Genomic DNA, 20,300 nt, shown 5'->3' on the forward strand with positions numbered 1-20,300 from the left:
CAAGATGGCTGTTTGAGGTGTAAAAATAGCTGTGGGCAGAGGAGAAGAAACAGTTAAGCCATTTCTTAGCCTTGCCTGGATTGGAGATTAATGCTCTGATGTGCAGCTGTTGGACAGCTTGATTATTTAATGTGTCTTTAGGGTGGCTAATAATACTCTTTGATCACAGGACGAAGAGTGGCAGAGTAGTGAAAATGATTGAATTAACAGCTTATCGTAGCATTATGTATCAGAAAAGCCTGACCAAAGGAAAAAAAGAAGAAAAACACTTTAAATTAGGTCACGGGGGTCTTAGAAAATCCACTGGAACTTTCTGGCAAGAGAAACAGCATTTGTGGATTTCGCTTCACTGGCAATGAGCTTAAAGACTTGTATGCGGAGTATCAGGTCCCTTTAATCACTCCCATTTGAACCAGACTGGCTGCCGCAAGGGGTGTTTATTTGAAACGGGTAAATTCTATTGCTTCTCAGCAGAAAGCTAGAATCCCCATCTGCCAAAGAGGCTGCTTGGGATCTTGGTAGATTTGAGTGAGAGCAGAGGAGGAGGATGAGGAGGAAGGCAGTGCCCTTGGCTTGTAAGGCATTTAACCAGAATGCAGTTTCCTTCTGCCATATGACCACATTGGGAAGAAATGGAGAGATTTCAGCAAGAGCAAAGTTGCTCGCTCCCTTTGTTTATTCCCAGAAATGCTTGGCCCCCTTACGTCATTGACCAAATAATACTTGTAAGACGTGCAGAAGAACGGACAAAATGGATTCCCAGCTCCTAGACCTATGGCAACTGTGAGCGATTCCCATACTGACACAGTTTTCAAATTAACGAGGCAACCCATTGGTCTGGGATAGGAGGACTCCCATAGGATTGTGGTTTATATATATATATATATATATATATATATATATATATATATATATATATATATATATATATATATATATAAAACTGTTAAACTACTGTTTAAGGATTAGCTAAGGGCATTGGTAGTCACCCAGGCATTCTGGCTTTTCAGTTAAATTACACCCAAATTAGCAATTGAATGATAGGCTGCAGGGAGGGTAGCAGAGATTTGTTTTTGTTTTTGCTTTTTTTCCTTTCTGTTGGGTCCTAGCTTTGTAGTGCCTCCTGGCCTCACTGGCCCGCTTGATTTCTGCCTTGAGGTCAGCTCTGCCTGAGGCACCTGCATCCGGGGCACCCCGAGGGTCACCCCATCATTTTTCCATCTTTGCCTCCTGGCGCTGGCTTCTCTCCCCCTCCCCAGTCCCTCTAGAATCTCCCTAACGCTTCTCTCTGGGATTTCAGTTTCCATGTTCTGCCGTGTCAGGGGGAGCCAATGTTTGCTACTCTCCCGAGCCTTTCCAATTTTTGGGCAAAGGGAACAGTCTCCAATGGTGTGACCTTGGAAGCCGCCAGGCATGGAGCCTGCAGGAACAAACTCCAAGTGAACCCACACTAGGAACAGATGGGTTTTAAGAAAGCAAATTACACCCTATCCATGGACCGAGTGAACAGGGCTGTCCTCATTCCTACCATTTCGCCCTTATGGGATCTGAGGAGGAAGGCGGCACATTTGGTAGGGCGGAGAAGGTGTACGCATTATGCACTGAATAAAAAATAAATAAGGCGTCCCTGAGTGTGGCGAACGGTATGAGGAGGACTGAGGAGTGGGGCTCTGAGGGCTCGGCTTCCTTTGGTTTGTCTCTACCAGTGTTAGGTTCCTAGGGCTCCCCTAAAACCCAGTACCCATATCTGGGGGGCTGCAACAGAAATGTATCATCTCACAGTTGTGGAGGCCAGAAGTCCAAGACCAAGGTATCAGCAGGGTTATGCTCCATGGGAAAGCTCTAGGAGGGGGTGCTTCCTCCCTTCCTCCAGCTTCTGGTGGCCCCGAGGGGTCCTTGGCCTTCTTTGCTGTGCAGCACTAATCTCTGCCGATGTCTTCATGGAGCCTTGTCTCTGGGTCCCCTTCTTGTGGACCAGAAAGCAAAGCTAAGGTCACCCCCAGGGGACTCCTACCACACTCACAGCAACCCAGCCTGGGACTGTTTTCCTCTTGCAGCAAGCCCTGCTGCCACCTAGTGGTGGAAAGGCACCTGTGACCACGGGGCGCAAGGAGTGACACAAATCCTCGAATCCTAAGAGCAAGTGTGCCTGCCGTTCACTGGGCTCTGTCCACGCTGTGGACTTTCTCGCAGACCCTCCGTGCCGTGTGTGCACGGCCAGCGGGGTCACGTCCTCCAGCTGACAAAGGCAGCTGCCTCGGATGGGCCCCACACCTGCCACCTTTCAGGTTGCTCTGCAGTCCGTGTGAGGAACAGGTGCACCACAGGAGGGGCTCATCTTCCCCGGGGTCCGAGCTTGACCTCCTCAGCTGTCAAGGCCAATTCTTCCGAAGTCTCTTGGAAAGGCCCCGCAGCGGTTTGGGGATTCAGCATAGAAAATGCCCTTTATACAGCAGCAGCTTTAACAGAAGATCGACAAATACAAGGTCGAAAGATCCTTTTCTTCACTTTGAATCTTTGACAAGCCACCCCTTGCAGCCTCTCAACTCCTAGGTGGCTGTACTTCTCGAAGTAACCCCCAGTAAGGGATGGCCTTGAGTATCTTACAGATTTTTCACTTAAAAAAGAAAACTTTCTAAATCCCAGGAATGGCTACCATACTGGATTAGAGGGCTGCTGTAACAAAGTACTACCAACAAGGAAATTTATCATCTCCCAGTTCTGGAGGCCAGAAGTCAGGAGGGGGGGGGGGTGTTGTTTCCTTCTGAGGGCCGTGGGGCAAGGATCTGTTCCAGGCCCCTCACCTTGGCTTCTAGATGGCTGTCTTCTCCATGTCTTCACGTGGGCTTCCCTCTGTGTGTGTCAGTCTCAGTGTCCAAGCTTCCCCTTTTGGTAAAGACATCCATCATATTAGGTCACTGGGGCTCCCCCTAGTGACCTTCTTTTAAGATCTTGAGCTCTATAAAGACCCCTTGCCTCCAGATAGAGCCACATTCTGTGGTTCTGGCCTTTAGGACTTCCACATAGGAATTTTGGAGAGATGCTATTCAACCCATAATTGCTTCTGTTGTCTTTCTATAAAGAGAAAGGGTAGCAATAGAAATGCGGAGACACAAAGGCTTGATGGGGGAACAGCTTCTGGTTCCTGCCCTCTGCATGGAGGCCAGGGGCCTCTGGCGTCTGTGCTCTCCTTCCCTACCTAGGTGGAAGAGAATTCAGTAGTCTCATCCCAAAGCACTGCTCCTTTTCAAATAAAACCAAGATTATCTTCCTACACCCAACGTTTTCCAACTGCAGCATAAGCAGGGGTCTGAGTGAATTGGGTTGAGGCCCCAGGGCTATAGGATCTACTAGGTGATAACAGTTTTGGATTTACAGTTAGCAGAAGTCACTCAAGTGCTGGAAAGTCCAACATAGAACTGCCAGCCTGTATGCATCACTGATGCCCTCAGGCTTCTCTCGGGTTTTTGGGAAACAAATTAATCAGCAGGGAACTGTGTTAAAACAGTACAGCAGCAGTAACAATTCAAAAAAAGAGGGGCCATAGTCTTAAATTCATTCCCGAGACATCCACAGTGTGTGCCCGATTTTTCGAGTGTTCTCATCTCACCAGTATAGACACACCTCTTATTATAGGTTTTACAAATTCGAGGTTTTTCACAACTCTGCAATGAAGAAGCCTTTCCGTCCCATTTTTCCAACACCATTTACTCACTTTGTGTGTCACGTTCTGGTAATCTTTGCAGTATTTGTTTTAATGCTCTCTAATAGTTTTAGGGAGCCACTAACCACACCCACCTCAACGAACTTAACGTTGTGTGTGTTCTGCTTCACCAATCAGCCGTCCCCCCTCTCTCCCCCTCTCCTGGGGCCTTCCTAGTCCCCAAGACACAATGATACTGAAGTTAGAGGCCACTATAGGGTTATTAACTGGCCTAAGTGTCCAACTGAAAGGAAGAACCCCATGTCTCTCACTTTACATCAAAAGCTAGAAATGGTTAAGCTTAGCAAGGAAGCCATTTTGGAAACTAAGATGGCCCAAAAGCTCAGCCTCTTGCACCAAACAGTTAGCCAAGAGGACAAGCTCCTGAAGGAAATTGTAAGTGCTATTCCAATGCACACCTAAGTGATAAGAAAGTGAAATAGCTGGTGCCCCTGGGTGGCTCCGTCAAGCATCTGCCTTCGACTCACATCATGATCTCCGGATTCGTGAGTTCGAGCCCCACCTCGGGCTCTGTGCTGACAGCTCAGAGCCTGGAGTCTGCTTTGGATTCTGTGTCTCCAGCTTTCTCTGCCCCTCCCCCACTCAGGCTGTCTCTGTCTCTCTCTCTCTCTCTCTCAAAAATAAACATTTTAAAAATTGTTTTTAAAAAAAGGGAAACAGCCATATTGCTGATATGGACAAAGTTCTAGTGGTCTGGATAGAGGACCACATCACCCCCAACATTCCCTTAAGCCAAAGCCTAACCCAGAGCAAGACCCTAGCTTTCTTCAGCTCTATGAAGGCTGGGACAGGTGGGAGAGCTGCAGAAGAGAAGTCTGAAGCTGGCAGGCGTTGGTTCATGAGGTTTAAGGAAGGAAGGCACCTCCACGACATACAAGTGCAAGGTGAGGCAGCAAGTGCTGATGTAGAAGCTGCAGCGAGCTCTCCGGATGATCGAGCTGAGATATTAACGAAGGGGGCTACACTAAGCAACAGCTTTTCAATGTAGATACAACAGTCTTAGAAGAAGATATCATCTAGGACTTCTGTAGCTGGAAAAGAGAAGTCAATGCCTGGCCTGAAAGCTTCAAAGGACAGGTTGGCCCTCTTGTTAAAGTCCCATGAGCCTCTAAGTTTAAGCCGGCACTCAGGTACCATTCTGAAAATCCCAGGGCCCTTAAGAATTGTGCTAATTCTACTCTCCCTGTGCTCTCTAAATGGAGCAAAGCCTAGATGGCAGTATATCTGTTTACAGCATGGTTTACCGAGGATTTCAAGCCCACTGTGGAGACCTAGTGCTCCGAACACAGTATTCCTTTCAAAGTATTACTGCTGACAATGCACCGGATCACCCAGCAGCTCTGAGGGAGATGCACAGATTGTGGTTTCCTTGCCTGCTGACAAAATCTCCATTCTGCAGCCAGTGGAGCAAGGAGTCATTTTGAGTTTCAAGTCTCAAAAAATACATTTCATAAGGCCATAGCTGCCCTAGATAATGATTCCTGTGATGGATCTGGGCAGAGTAAATTGAAAATGTTCTGGCAAGATTTACTAGATGCCATCAAGAACATATGTGATTCATGGGAAGAGGCCCAGAATATCAGCCTAAATTCAAGTTTGGAAGAAGTTTATTCCAGTCCTGAGGGAGGACCTTGAGGGATTCCGGGTTTCGGCGGAGTCAGTAACTGTGGATGGGTGGGAATCTCAAGAGGGCTAGCGCCTGAAGATGGGATTGAACGGCTGCAATCTCCTGAGAAAACCTGAACACGTGAGGTGCCGTTTCTTGTAGATCAGCAAAGAAAATGATTTCTTGAGATGGAATCTGTCCCTGGAGAAGGTGCTGTGCAGATTGTTGAAATGATAGCCAAGAATTTAAACTATTAGGCACACTTAGTTGATAAAGCAGTGGCGGGGAAGACGGACTACAATTTTGAAAGACGTTCGGCTGTGGGGACAATGCTGTCAGATAGCATCACCATCCTCCAGAGAGACGGTTCAGGAAAGGAAGAGTCAGCCGATGCCACTAACTTCATTGTTGTCTTAAGAAATGGCCCCAGCCACCCCAGAGTATGCCTGTAGTCTCTGCTGGTCGGCGTGGAATTCTGATAGGGCATTTAACGGTTGGCAAGAGGCTGGGCATGCCCTGTGCTGCCCGCATCTTGGATTTCAACAGACATTCTGTCAGACTGGGCACAACGTGGTAGTTTTCATCCCAGCTGGACATGCCCTTCAAGAACATTTCACATTCGGCCTCACAAGTTCTTGGTGAGAGGCCTACAGTCCTTGGTTCTTAGCCGAGTATTTTCACCTCTGATCCCAAGCCTAATTTTTTTTTTTCTTTAAGTGTCCAGGTAGGCAGTTTGGACCATAGCTTCTCTAAGGTTCCTTCCATCTATGAGATGCCATAGTCGTGTCGCTTAACCTAGTCACGCCTGGTGTCCTCGCTTCCGTAGCACTAGCCTGAACAGTCATCTCCCCCCCCCCACCCCACTCCAAGAATATGGTGCACTTTTCTATCTCTGCAGCTGTTGGACAAAGAGAAAGCCCCCCTGCAATCTATCTTCAAGTGATTGTGTCTTGTGAAGTAACCCCCAACATGAGGTAGACAGGAATACAATAAAATGTAAATAGAGCCTTAGCTGAGGAAAGGAAGAAAAAGGTTCAAAGCTTCCCAGAGTCCAACAGTGACTGTTTTGAGTTTGAAATTCAGGGAGTGCTGAGAAATCAATCTAGTGAACCCAGAGCTGGAGGGGAGTCCAGAGCCCCGGGGATGAGGTTAGGGTGAGGCATTGTAAAGCCTTTATGCGCACGTGTGTGGGCATGCCGGGAGCTTTGGCTACTGTGAGGCAGGACTAGTTGTGCCCTCAGGGCAACAGAAGGAACATTCGCCAGAAGAAGAATAGAAAATAGAAAGGAAACAAAGCAGGGCTGAGGTAAAGAGAATTCAGAAATTGCTGAAGAAAATGGGGGCTTGGTGCAGAGAAAGGGAACACAGGATTATTGCCTATGTTAGCCTGGAGAGAAAAAACCCAAATCAGTGCTTTCCTTGTCTATATGGTGGGCAGAAATTTCAATTTGAAACCAAAATGAAGCTGTATTTGGAAACCATACAGGGAAAGAGCCTACTTATGTGGGGCCCTTGGACTATCCCCCAAGGTAGATGTAGTTAAGAAAGAGCATCACCCCACGGGTTCGTGGAATGTGGAGACTTCATGGACCATTTAGTGCTGGTCATATTGGCCAGCTCGGGAAGCTCTGCCTGGCCACCCCATTCCAGGTGTTACATTTTCTAAATGTAGGTTTAATGACTTTACAAAATGACAGTAAGGACATGCCTATCACAAGTTACTTTGGAGCATTTGGACCATTTACATTTACTCAAAAAAGATAAGATGGAAGCATGAATAAATAATCAAGATAGTCTACCTGCTGCCTACAAGAAACTCAACTTCAAGTTGAGTCTTGACCTCAAGACGTATATAGACCAGTGGAGGGATGGGGAAAAGCCAATGTATCAATACTTAAAATAGACCTTAAAAGAAAGACTGTAATAAGAGACAAAGAAGGGCATTACCAGGATGATAAAGCAATCAATTCCACAAAATAATGTAACAGTTGCAAATATCTATGCACCCAACAGTGGAATGCTGAGTAAATAAAGCCACTATTAAACATAAAGGGAGAAATCTGCAGTGATACAGTAATAGTAGGCGACTTGAACACCCCACTTACATCAATGGATAGATTATCAGGTAGAAAATCAGTATGGAAACAGTGTCTTTCAACAACATTAGACCGGATGGATCTAAATATATACAGAATGAATAAAGAAAATTTGACATATATATACAATGGAGTATTACTCGGCAATCAAAAAGAATGAAATCTTGCCATTTGCAACTACGTGGATGAAACTGGAGGGTATTATGCTAAGTGAAATTAGTCAGAGAAAGACAAAAATCATATGACTTCACTCATATGAGGACTTTAAGAGACAAAACAGATGAACATAAGGGACGGGAAACAAAAATAATATAAAAACAGGAAGGGGGACAAAACAAAAGAGACTCATAAATATGGAGAACAAACTGAGGGTTGCTGGAGGGGTTGTGGGGGGGATGGACTAAATGGGTAAGGGGCATTAAGGAATCTACTGAAATCATTGCTTCACTATATAATAACTAATTTGGATGTAAATTTTAAAAAATAATTTTTAAAAAAGGGAGGGAGACAAATAAATAAATACAGAACGTTCCACCCAAAAGCATCTGAATACACATTTTTTTCAAGTGCACATGGAACATTCTCAAGGATAGATCACATGTTAGGCCACAAAGCAAGTCTCAGTAAATTTAAATTTTTTTTTCAACGTTTATTTTATTTTTGGGACAGAGAGAGACAGAGCATGAACAGGGGAGGGGCAGAGAGAGAGAGGGAGACACAGAATCGGAAACAGGCTCCAGGCTCTGAGCCATCAGCCCAGAGCCTGACGCGGGGCTCGAACTCACGGACCGCGAGATCGTGACCTGGCTGAAGCCGGACGCTTAACCGACTGCGCCACCCAGGCGCCCCAGGTCTCAGTAAATTTAAAAAGATTGGAAAAAAACACAAAATCCATGGAGGCTCAACACCATGATACTCAACAGCCAATGGGTCAAAGAAATCAAAGAGGAAATCAAAATACATAGAGACAAATGAAACTAAAACCAACAGTCCAAAGTCTTGGGGACACAGCTAAAGCTTTTACAAGAGGAAAATTAATACTAATACATACTTTTCTCAAGAAAAAAATATCTCTAGAAAAAAAATCTGGGGGCACCTGGGTGGCTCAGATGGTTAAGTGTCCAACTCTTGATTTCAGCTGAGGTCGTGAACTCACATTTGTGAGATCGAGCCCCCCCCCCCCCCATCAGTCTCCATGCTGACAACACAGAGCCTACTTAGGATTCTCTCTCTCTCTGCCCCTCCCCTGCTGGCTCATGTGCTCTATTGAAATAAACTTAAAAAAAAAAATCTGACCTTACATTGAAAGGAACTAGAAAAAGAACAAACCAAGGCTAAGGTTAGTAGAAAGAAGGAGATAGTATCAGAGCAAGAATAAATGAAAAAGACTAAAAACACAAAAGAAAAGATGAAACCAAGAGCTGGTTCTTTGAAAAGATAAACGGAAATGATAAGCATTTACCCAGACGTTCCAAGATAAAAAAAAAAGACTCAAAAACAAAAGAGTTCTCAGAAACAAAAGAGAACCACCAACACTACAGAAACACAAAAGATTCTAAGAGTACTATGAAAAATTAAATGCCAACAAATTGCACAACCTAGAAAAAATAGACAAATTTCTATAAACGATCTTGCAAAACTGAATCAGGAAGAAGTAGGAAATCTGAACAGGGTGATGACTGACTCAGTTTCATTGCTGGTAATCAAAAAACTCCCCAAGAAAAGTCCAAGACCAGATGACTTCACAGGCAAATTCTACCAAACATTTAAAGAAGCCTTAATACTTATTCTCCTCAAACTAGATCAAAAAATAGAAGAGAAAGAAAAGCTTCGAAATACATTCTACAAGGCCAGCATTACCCTGATACCAAAACCAAAGATACCACAAAAAATATAAGAAGGAAAACTAAAGGCCAATATTCGACTAACATAGATGCAAAAATCTTAGCAAAATATTAGCAAACCTCATTCAGCAATACGTTAAAGGATCATTCACCACAATCAAATGGGACTTATTCCTGGGATGCAAGGATGGTTCAATATTTGTAAATCAGTCAACAGGATACATCACATTAACAAGGGAGAAAAATCATATGATTATCTCACTAGATGCAGGAAAAACTTCTCACAAAATTCAACATCCGTTCTAGATGAAAAATTCATGTTAGAGAGCTCATACCTCAACCAAATAAAGCCCATGTAGGAGAAACCCAAGCATAACATCCTAGTCAACAGTGAACAAGAGCTTTTCCTGTAACATTAGGAATAGACAAGTCTATCTCACCACTTTTATTCAACATGGTAGTGGAGGTTGTAGCCAGAGCAAATCAGACAAGAAAGAAAAGGCATCCAAATGGGTAAGAAAGTAGTGAAACTGTCACTGTTTGCAGGTGACACGATGCTATGCATAGAAAACCCTAAGATGCCACCAAAAACCTATTGGAGTAAGTGCTGTCAGTAGAGTTGCAGGACTCAAAACCAATACACGGCAAAGTTGAGTTTCTGTACCCTAGTAACAAAGAAGCACAAAGAAAATAACTCCCTTTACAACTTCAACAGAATCAAATACCTAGGAATAACTTTAACCAAGGAGGTAAAACACCTGTACTCTGCAAACTATAGAACACTGGTAAGAGAAATTGAAGAGGACACAAACAAATGGAAATACAGTCCATGCTCACGGATTGCAAGAATTAATATTGTTAACATGTTCATACTACCCAACTCAGTCTACAAGCTCAGCGCAGTCAGAACATCAACAGCATTTTTCACAGAACTAGGACAAGTAATACTACAATTTCTAAGGAAGCACAACAGACCCCCAATACCCAAAGCATTCTTAAGGAAATAAAAATTGGAGATACCACAATCCTAGATTTTAAAATATATTGCAAAGCTACAGGAGTGAAAACAGTGTAGGACTATCCTAAAAATAGACACACAGATCAATGGAACCAAATAGAGAGCTCAGAAGTCAATCTATGCATTTAAAGGTCAGTTAAACTATGACAAAGGAGGCAAGAATATACAATTATGAAGAGACCATCTCTTTGATCAGTGGTGTTGGGCAAATTGGATAGCTACAGCAGAAGAATGAAATTGGACCACTATCACACCATACACAAAAAGTAACTTAAAATGGATTAAAGACCAAAATATGAGACCTAAAACCATTAAATCCCTAAAAGAAAACAAAGTTAGTAATTTCTTTGACATCTGTTGTAGAAACCTTTTTCTAGGTAAGTCTCCTCGGACAAGGGAAACAGAAGCCCAAATAAACTACTGGGACTACACCAAAATAAAAAGCTTCTGCACAGCAAATCAAACCATCAACAAAATGAAGACGCAACCTACGTTTGTAATTGATATATCCCATTAGGGGTTGATCTCCAAAATACATAAAGAACTTGTACAACTCAACACACACACACACACACACACACACACACACACACACACGATTTAAAAATGGGAAGACGAGGGGCTCCTGGGTGGCTCAGTTGGTTAAGCGTCCGACTTCGGCTCAGGTCATGATCGTGTGGTTTATGAGTTCGAGCCCCGCGTCGGGCTCTGAGCTGACAGCTTGGAGCCTGGAGCCTGCTTCGGATTCTGTGTCTCCCTCTCTGCTCCTCCCCCACTTGTGCTCTGTCTCTCCCTCTATCAAAAATAAATTAAAAATGTAAAAAAAAAATTTTTTAAATAAAAATAGGAAGACGATCAAAAAAAAAATTGCGAAGAGGATCTGAGTAGACATTTTTCCAGCGAAGACCTACAGATGCCCACAGACACAGAAAAGATGTCCAACATCACTCATCACCAAGGAAATGCAAATCAAAACCACAGCAAAATATCACTTTACACTGGCCAAAATGGCTAGAATCAAAAAGCCAAGAATTAAGTGTTGGTAGGACGTGGAGAAGAAGGACCCCTCGTACACTACTGGTGGGAATGTGAATTGGGGAAGCCACTATGGAAAACACTACGAAGGTTTCTCAGAAAGTTGACAATAGAAATACCTTATGATAATCGCACTACTGGGTATTTACCCAGGGAAAATGAAAACGCTAGTTCTAAAAGATCACCATGCTCCTGTATTTATTGCAGCTTTATTTATAATAGCCAAGATATGGAAGCCACCCAAAGATGGCAGTGTAAGTTTCTCAGCCATAGAAAAATCATGAGATCTTGACATGAGCCACAATGTGAATGGACCAAAAGGGCATTATGCTAAGTCAAGTCAGACAAATACCACCTGATTTCACTTGTATGTAGAATCGAAAAAACAACACAAGACAAAACAAAAAGCAGAAACAGATTCAGAAATACGGAGAACAAAACGATGGTTGCCAGAGGGGAGGACGGCAGGGAATGGGCAAAGCAAGCGAAAGGGAGTGGCAGATCCAGGCTTCCAGTTGAAGAATGGTTAAATCACAGGAATAAAAGGTATAGCAGAGAATCTGGTCGGTGGTATTGTGGAGGCAGACCATAGCTACCCATGCGGTGAGCAGAGCAGAACATACAGACTAGTCGAATCACCACGTTCTATATCTGAAACTAATCTAACACCGTACATCAACTACGCTTCAATAAAAAAATTATTCCAAAAAAGTAAACATTAGGTTGAGGGTGTGAGTTTCTTAGGCAGAAAGTTGGTGGGGGGAGAAAAAAAAGGAAGGCTTGGAAATAAGCCTTGAAAGGAGACCTCAGAAATGAAAGGCGTGTCTCACCTCTGATGCCCCCTGCACATGGTTCTGAAAAGTGAACTTCAGCTCTCCCCATTGGGAAGCCCACCCAAAGTGCCCCACTTTCAGGGTCCCCCCCTGGGGTGTCTGGTTCCCCCTACTGCAGTCCAGACTTGGAAAGGGCTTCTCGTTAGCAAACAGACTGCTTATGACTTGCTCTTTGATTTCTGTGTCTGTGCTTTAAATCTTTTTTTTTTTTAATTTTTTTTTCAACGTTTTTATTTATTTTTGGGACAGAGAGAGACAGAGCATGAACGGGGGAGGGGCAGAGAGAGAGGGAGACACAGAATCGGAAGCAGGCTCCAGGCTCCGAGCCATCAGCCCAGAGCCCGACGCGGGGCTCGAACTCACGGACCGCGAGATCGTGACCTGGCTGAAGTCGGACGCTTAACCGACTGCGCCACCCAGGCACCCCTAAATCTTTTTAAATACGAAAAAGCTTTGCAGTCTTTGACCACAAGTGTGCATTAGTGTGTGGTTTCAGTCACTGAAGTTAAGCACTTGAGCTTCAGTGGGAATAAAGATGCATTTCTGCCACACACACTCTCAGACGTAAACACATACGTGGAATAAATAACGCTAGGATCAGGCCACAGGAGTTCAGATCTTGGCTTAACGATGGGTTTAGGTCCCGCAAAAAGGTGACAGTATCACAAATGCAAAGTGCACATAAGACACCCCAGTTCCTGAACATCGTGGCTTAGCCTGGCCTGCCTTAAAGTGCCCAGGATACTTACATTCGCCTAAAGTTGAGCTAAATCATCTAGCACCAAGCTTATTTTATAAGAAGGTGTAATTTATCAAAAACTGTACTGAAAGAACAGGAAGGTTGTATGGGTACCACGAGCACGTGGCTGGCTGCCACTGCCCAGCATCCTACGAGAGGATCATACCACACGTTGCTAGCCCAGGGAAATATCCAAGATCAGAATTCAAAGCTGGACTCCCGCCAAATGTCTACGGCTTTCGCACTATCAAGTCAAAAAAAAAATCCTAAGTCAGACCATCCTAAGTCGGGGGCTGTCTGTACCTCAATACTCTTTTACTTTTCCCATGGCCATTATCACACCTGTACCTTCAGGTCTCAGAATTTAAAACATTACCTATTCTCCCAGTACCACACGCGTAGGAAGAAACCTTGCCATCCCTGCGCACACACGACAGTTCAGTGGGTGACGGCTCAGACGACGTTGTCTGTCTGTCATCCCTTTTCTGAGATCTGGCCGGGTTCTCTTGCCAAAACACCAGCTCCCATTTCTGTTTCTAAAGCCTCAAGGCCAGGGGTGGTTGCATCTCAGGGCACCCCAAAAGTTGCTCGTCTTTGGGGCAATAATACTGTGAAAATCCCATCTTCGATGGGGGTGGGGGTGCAGCTGGAGGTACCAGCCTGTGTGCCCCATTGTGGAAAATCAACTCAAAGGCTTAGTCTCCTTCTAGGATCATCAGCTGGGGCTTCTTTCCAGTGACCGGTAAGGACTTGAGGGGTCTAATTTGAAGGAAAATTATAGCACATTCCCTCCTAAATAAGAGGATACTAAAATTGCTTTCTGCAGACTTCTCACTGTGGCCAAGCGAAAAGACACTATGCTGTCAGATTCCACACAGATTTAAAGACCTGTCTGGCCACCTTGTTTTATTATAGTTCTAAGTTAGCACAAAACAGACACTTTCATGTAACCAATCATGTCATCCCAGGATTATGTTAGGACATAGAGAGTTGGCAGTTCTTACCGCACGTGGACATTCTTGGACCCTAGAGGTGACAGTAGGTGTTAATACAAGTTTAAAAGAAACTTATACAACACCCTCAATTTAATAAAAACAGGTGAGGGGCGCCTGGGTGGCGCAGTCGGTTAAGCGTCCGACTTCAGCCAGGTCACGATCTCGCGGTCCGTGAGTTCGAGCCCCGCGTCGGGCTCTGGGCTGATGGCTCAGAGCCTGGAGCCTGTTTCCGATTCTGTGTCTCCCTCTCTCTCTGCCCCTCCCCCGTTCATGCTCTGTCTCTCTCTGTCCCAAAAATAAATAAAAACGTTGAAAAAAAAATGAAAAAAAAAAATAATAAAACAGGTGAATATTAAGGATTTTTCATTATTTTTAATAGTAAGGACAGTATATTTCATTATAATTTTTAGTGTTGATATTTGAGAGAGAGACAACAGGAAGGGGCAGAGAGAGGGAAACACAGCATCCTAAACAGGCTCCAGGCTCTGAGCTGTCAGCACAGAGCCCAATGCAGGGCTTGAACCCACGAACCGTGAGATCACAACCTAAGCCAAAGTTGGACCCTTAACCGACTGAGCCACCCAGGTGCCCCTAGAGAGTGTATTTCATTATAAAGCCTTTGGTTTTTTACTAAATTATCAATGTAACCCAATTTGAGAGACACCCAAATACTACTTTTTTTCAAATAGTGATTTATATACGGGAACTATTTACAATAAATTTGTTAACCATATTTAATACAATCTTTTGGTTTGAACACAACAATGGGATGTGTTGACACAGCCCACCATGACTGCCCAAGTCCCCCCAGCTGGCCAGCCCATGTCGAGTGCGTTCTGGATGCTGGGTCTCCTGCCTCACCTGCCAAGAGGCTGGCCAGCCTCAGGCTTCAGTGACAGCAACCACCCCTCCTTCGGTGATCACTCCTTTCTTTACTGTGGTCAGAATACACTTCCAAGTCAAAGCTAAACTGGTTTCCGTGGGTCTGCCATGGTTGTGGTCTTAGAGCCATTTAGTCTCACTCATTGGTGTCAACAGATGGGAAATTACACTCTTGTCCCTGGGCTGGGACATACTGATCAGGGTATCCAATGGGAAGAGATTGAGAAGGGTTAAGCTTTTGCTACTCTGCTCCACACATGCTGATATTCTAACCCCCACCCCGAGGATCCAGGCCATCTGTGCCCCTATTATTGAGGACATGGATCTTAGGACTAAATGAGTACCCCACTCTCCCTTTCCCGTGGCCTTCAGTAGTTGGAAGACAGTTTTCATGCCCAGGTCTCTACTGGGCATCTCTAGGTCTCTACTAGACCAAAATGCCCAGGTTTTTAACCATTTTCATGGGGTCTTGGGTTTGGAGCCCCTTCCATGTTGGGTCATCTCGGCCATGTGTCCAACTGGGTCATGGCTTTCTCCAAGTTTATCATTAGAAACCGGACACAGACTTCCAACTGTGATCTAGAGAACAAGAAGAACAGAACTGTCACCTCCTTTAGTCTTTTTTTTTTAAGAAAGCAGATAGGGGCGCCTGGGTGGCCTAGTGGATTAAGCATCCAACTTCGGCTCAGGTCATGATCTCACAGTCTGTGAGTTCGAGCCCCCTCGTCGGGCTCTGTGCTGACAGCTCAGAGCCTGGAGCCTGCTTCAGATCCTGTGTCTCCCTCTCTCTCTGCCCCTCCCCTGCTCACACTCTGTGTCTCTCTGTCCCTCAAAAATGAATTAAAGTGTTAGAAAGAAAAAAACAAAGCAAGACTGATAAAGCTGACCAGTAGGAACGTATCATTTTACATGGATTTTTTTTTATGTCCCTCATTGATATGCACCACACTAAGGGATCAGACTGAATCTGAATAAAGTCCACTTCACAGACATCTGTGGGCAGCTTCCCCTCTGCCCACTGCTGTGGCTCATGACCCCTGGGCTATTTTTGGAAGATGATTTAAGTATTAATTAGAGCAGGTTATACATTTAGGCAGGCAAATCTTCCTAACTTAGATTAATAGGAAACAAAATGGAAACTATTAAAAATTACAAATCCCAATAGGCTTAAATTACGTGATAAAATATTCCTTTTTAAACAGAATCTTTGATATAGCCTCTTAATTTTCAAAATCATTTCAAATGCGTTTGCTTTTTCAGCCTCCAAATGAAGGTGTTGGACCACACATTCCAACACCTCCGACCTTCTCAACTATTTTGAGGACACAAGCACGTGGCTGACACTAAATGATCCCTATTTAATCTGTGTATGTAGCTTGTGTGTGTGTACCCACAGTCACATACATACATGCACTTTATTTCCCCCAAAAAAGTTTATCCCTTAAACTACCCTGTAAGGTAGGATTTATGACTCCCATTTTACAGCTAAAACAAGGTACAAAGAAGGTTAAGTAGGGTTGCCTAGGGGGTTCTGTAGGTTAGGCGTCCAACTCTTGATTTCGACTCAGGTCCTGGCCTCACCATTCCTGAGTTCGAGCCCCGCATCAGGCTCTGCACTGGTGGTGTAGAGCCTGCTTATGATCCTCTCTCTCCCGCTTGTGCTCTTTCTCAAAATAAAAAATTTTAAAAAGAAATTTATTTGCATAACATCCTGTAGCTGTAGTACTTAGGAAACCAGTAGGTTTAACCAGCTACGTCTGCCTCTAAAAACTGAACATGGTACTGCCTTCCCCATGTAGATCTTGGCTTAACGGTCATAGACTGAACCGGCAGTCTCTGACCTTAAATGGTTACCATATTAAGTTAAATATTTGCTGGATATATTTTTACTCCCCCGTCACGAGGACAGTGTTTGAAAACGAACACGGCATTCATGAGTCAAGACCAGGTTCAAGTTGTTCTGATTGGCTTCAGGCCTGCTGTAACAGCACATGCCCCAAGCCCTGTGCCCTTAGAGGTCAGGGGTACACCTTAGCCAGCATTGTTTCCTTCTGAGTCTTAGCACAGTGCTGTGCTGTCACAGGAACTCGATACACTCGGTGTCCTCAGAGGCCATAGGTCCACCAGAGAAGTGAATGCTATGATAATCATCACAGAAGGACCCCGAGCCTAATGCACCCTGACTTCTACCCGCACATTTCCCAGGCTCAAGGCCTAGTCCTAATAATGACCTTGTGTTCCCTTTTGTGAGGAACAGTTATAAATCCAGGCCAAAACTTAGGTTTACAGCTTTTTTTTTTTTTTTTTTTTTTTAACCTCCCCAGTAAGTGAAAATGGTGACCATTCCACAGTTGTGGAAGAGAAGTTTCTCCACTCCGGAATTACCCAGAGGAACTCGACTGACCCTCCTGGCACACAAGAAACAATCAAGCGGATCTAGGAGTTTGCAAAGTGTGGGGGGAACCTTGGTCCATAGGCTGATCAGCAGATGTGATGTGAAAACCATCACACCATTCTATCATTTGCTGTTGCTTGCGGAACTGCGAAGAACTTCATGAACTATATTTAAGCTGCTTTCTAGGCCATTGCCAATCACCATTTTGGACTTGGAAGTGCTATTTTCCTATTGACGCTTGCATTATTTCATTTTGCATGCATCCAGTGGTTATACATGAGCAACATATGTAATCTGCTTATTTTTAAAAAAATCCATCCATGCAAAATGGTAAATAAAGTATAAATTCTGCTCTTTTTTGCAAAATGATAATCATAGCCCATGTCATTAAAAGTTTAAATTGGTTTCATATCAAGATCAGTGTAATAGGTCTGCATATACTTTATAGGAAACTAGCTTCTATAAAGATTTTTTCACTGTTTACTAGTGAAATGAGTAAAGCAAAGCTATTTATAAAAGGCCTTATGTCGTGTACATACGTTGTCTTTGAAATATTTGTGATTTAGTTTATTGCTTGTAAAAGAGAAATTATATAATTTATTTAGTAAATACTATTGTAAACTATAGTTTTATTGAGAGAAATAAAATATTTTGTTCTCAATTGTGGTGGGACATTAATTCTGATGGTTTATGGTCTTTACATTTCTTTTATTAGTTAAAAACAGATAACCTAGGGTGCCTGGGTGGCTCTGTCAGTTAAGCTCTGACTTTGGCTCAGGTCATGATCTCATGGTTCATGAGTTCAAGCCCCTCATCAGGCTCTGTGCTGACAGCTCAGAGCCTGGAGCCTGCTTCGGATTCTGTGTCTCCATTCCTTCCTCCCTGTCTCTCTCTCTCTAAGATGAAGAAACATTAAAATTTAAAAAAACACATAACCTAGATATTTCTCCATTTTTAGACATTCAGGGATCCTCTATCTCTCATGATCAAAGCAGAGAACATTCTCTGGATCCTGAGAGAAGATACAGTAGATTCTGCTCAACTTGTTCAAGAGAATTTCTCAAACATCCTGGTGGATTAGGGTGCACTATCTTATACTGAGGTAACAAATAATCCCAAAATCTCTGGATAGGGGAACCAGAGCAGCCCCCTTCTAGAACATGGCATTTGTATGGCAGAAGACAAAAAAGTGACAGTGGAAGCAGGCAAGAGGAGCTCATAAAGCTTCTGCTTAGATGTAGCTTACATTCTCTTGAATGTCACCTTGTGACATGGCACTGGCCCAAGTAAGCGACACTGACAGAGGAATGGGAAGTCTACTTCTCACCGAGGAATTGACTCGGCAAAGAGGCACGGTGAGTATTTTAAGCTATTATTGCATCTACACCATCTCATGGGTTTCCCCAGCAGCAGAGGCTTACGATGGAGAAACACAGCATTGGAAAGCAGAATGACAAAGGCTACAGAAAGCCATTCCTGATGATTAAGATGCTCAGTGTAAAATACTTCAAGTTCAAGCCAACAGATTCTTAAAGGCAAACATGGTATTCACTTTTGTAAATATAACCTAAAGCCACGGTTCCTCAGTGTAAGTAGTAATTTTACCTGCAGAGTTGGTGCTGGGCATCTATCCTGGGTTGGGATTTCAACATAGAATTCTCATGAAGCCAAGAGCCGAGGACCCTTTCCCTCTTTCCCTAATATTCCTGTCCTAATGAATTCCCCCACCTCAGGTAGAGGTTTACCTAGCTGAAATGCCACTCTCCCCTCCCCCCAATTTGTAAATCTACCCATATCTGGCGTACAGACTCTTCCGTGTGCCCTCCCCTGGTGCCATCAAGGCCTCTCCATTGGTGTCCCGAAATTCACTTCTTACGACTTCTATCATCCTGGATTCGTTTTGCCAGTTCTTGTATTTCACATAAATGGGATCATATGGCATGTACTTTCTATCTGGTTGTTTGGTGTCCCTGTTCAACACTATTTAAAATTCATTTCCTTTTATGTAGCAGAGGCTCACTCTTTTCCACTACCGAGTAGCATTCCATTGTGTGAATTCCACGGTTTTCTACACGGTTGCCGATTGGAATGTAGGCTGCCTCCGATTTAAGACTATAAACAAGCATGAACGTTGGAAGATGGATGACAAGAACTCCTAGACCTCTTCCTTCACACGGCTGCTAGACGCAGACAATTTTGACTTCTAGCACCTGTACTGGATATGGAAGAATTTTCCGTGAGGAATATCCCTATCAGGAAGGAGATGATCATCCTCTAATTTGCCTAGGACAGCCTGAGATTATGCCCGACTCTCAGGCATGACGACAGTACATTCTTTTACTCTCCCCACTCTTGCATTTGGACCACCACGATATTACTTTACCAAAGGAGAGAGTTTACAGATCATAACATTGGCGATCTCCGGCGGTTGACTTAGCCAGGGCACCGTGCAAGGAGTTTCAGCTACCAAGCCTTCCCCCGTCACCAGTGCTCATGGCATTTAGTCCCCACTCTTCATGAGCAGGCAGCTAAGGATCAAGAAACATCGGAGGAAATTCTCTAAAACAGAACAAACATACCCACAGAAAACTGAGGACAGAGAGAAACGGAGTATATGAAGCAAATTTGGAGGAGCCTGGCTGGCTCAGTCAGTCAAACGTGCAACTCTGAATCTTGGGGTTGTGACTTTGGGCCCCACAGTGAGTGTAGAGATTACTTGAAAATAAAATCTTTAAAAAAAAAAAAAAAAAAAACCTTCGAGACAAACAAGAATTACCATTATATCTTTATAGATAACAAATTATATGGCATCCATTAAACAAGATCACGATGCTATTACAAAAATGAACATTCACAAAACATCAAAGAGCTCTTAGAAAGTCAAAGCATAATGGTGGAAAGTAGAAATTAAGAGAATGATTGGGGTGCCTGCCTTGTTCAGTTGTAGACTATGTGACTCTTGGTCTCAGGGTCCTAAATTCAAGCCCCATTGGGCATAGAGCTTACAAATAAACAAAAAAAAAGTGATTGGAAGATAAGACTGAGGAAACATCCAAACAATTTTTTAAAAGAGGAAAAAGAATTTCAAAATTTTACAGACTATTCCACCAGATCATATATCCAATGTTAATTC

This window comes from Puma concolor, chromosome D4, assembly GCF_028749965.1.
Source record: "Puma concolor isolate L17-30 chromosome D4, mPumCon1.1.hap2, whole genome shotgun sequence".
Classification (NCBI taxonomy): Eukaryota; Metazoa; Chordata; class Mammalia; order Carnivora; family Felidae; genus Puma; species Puma concolor.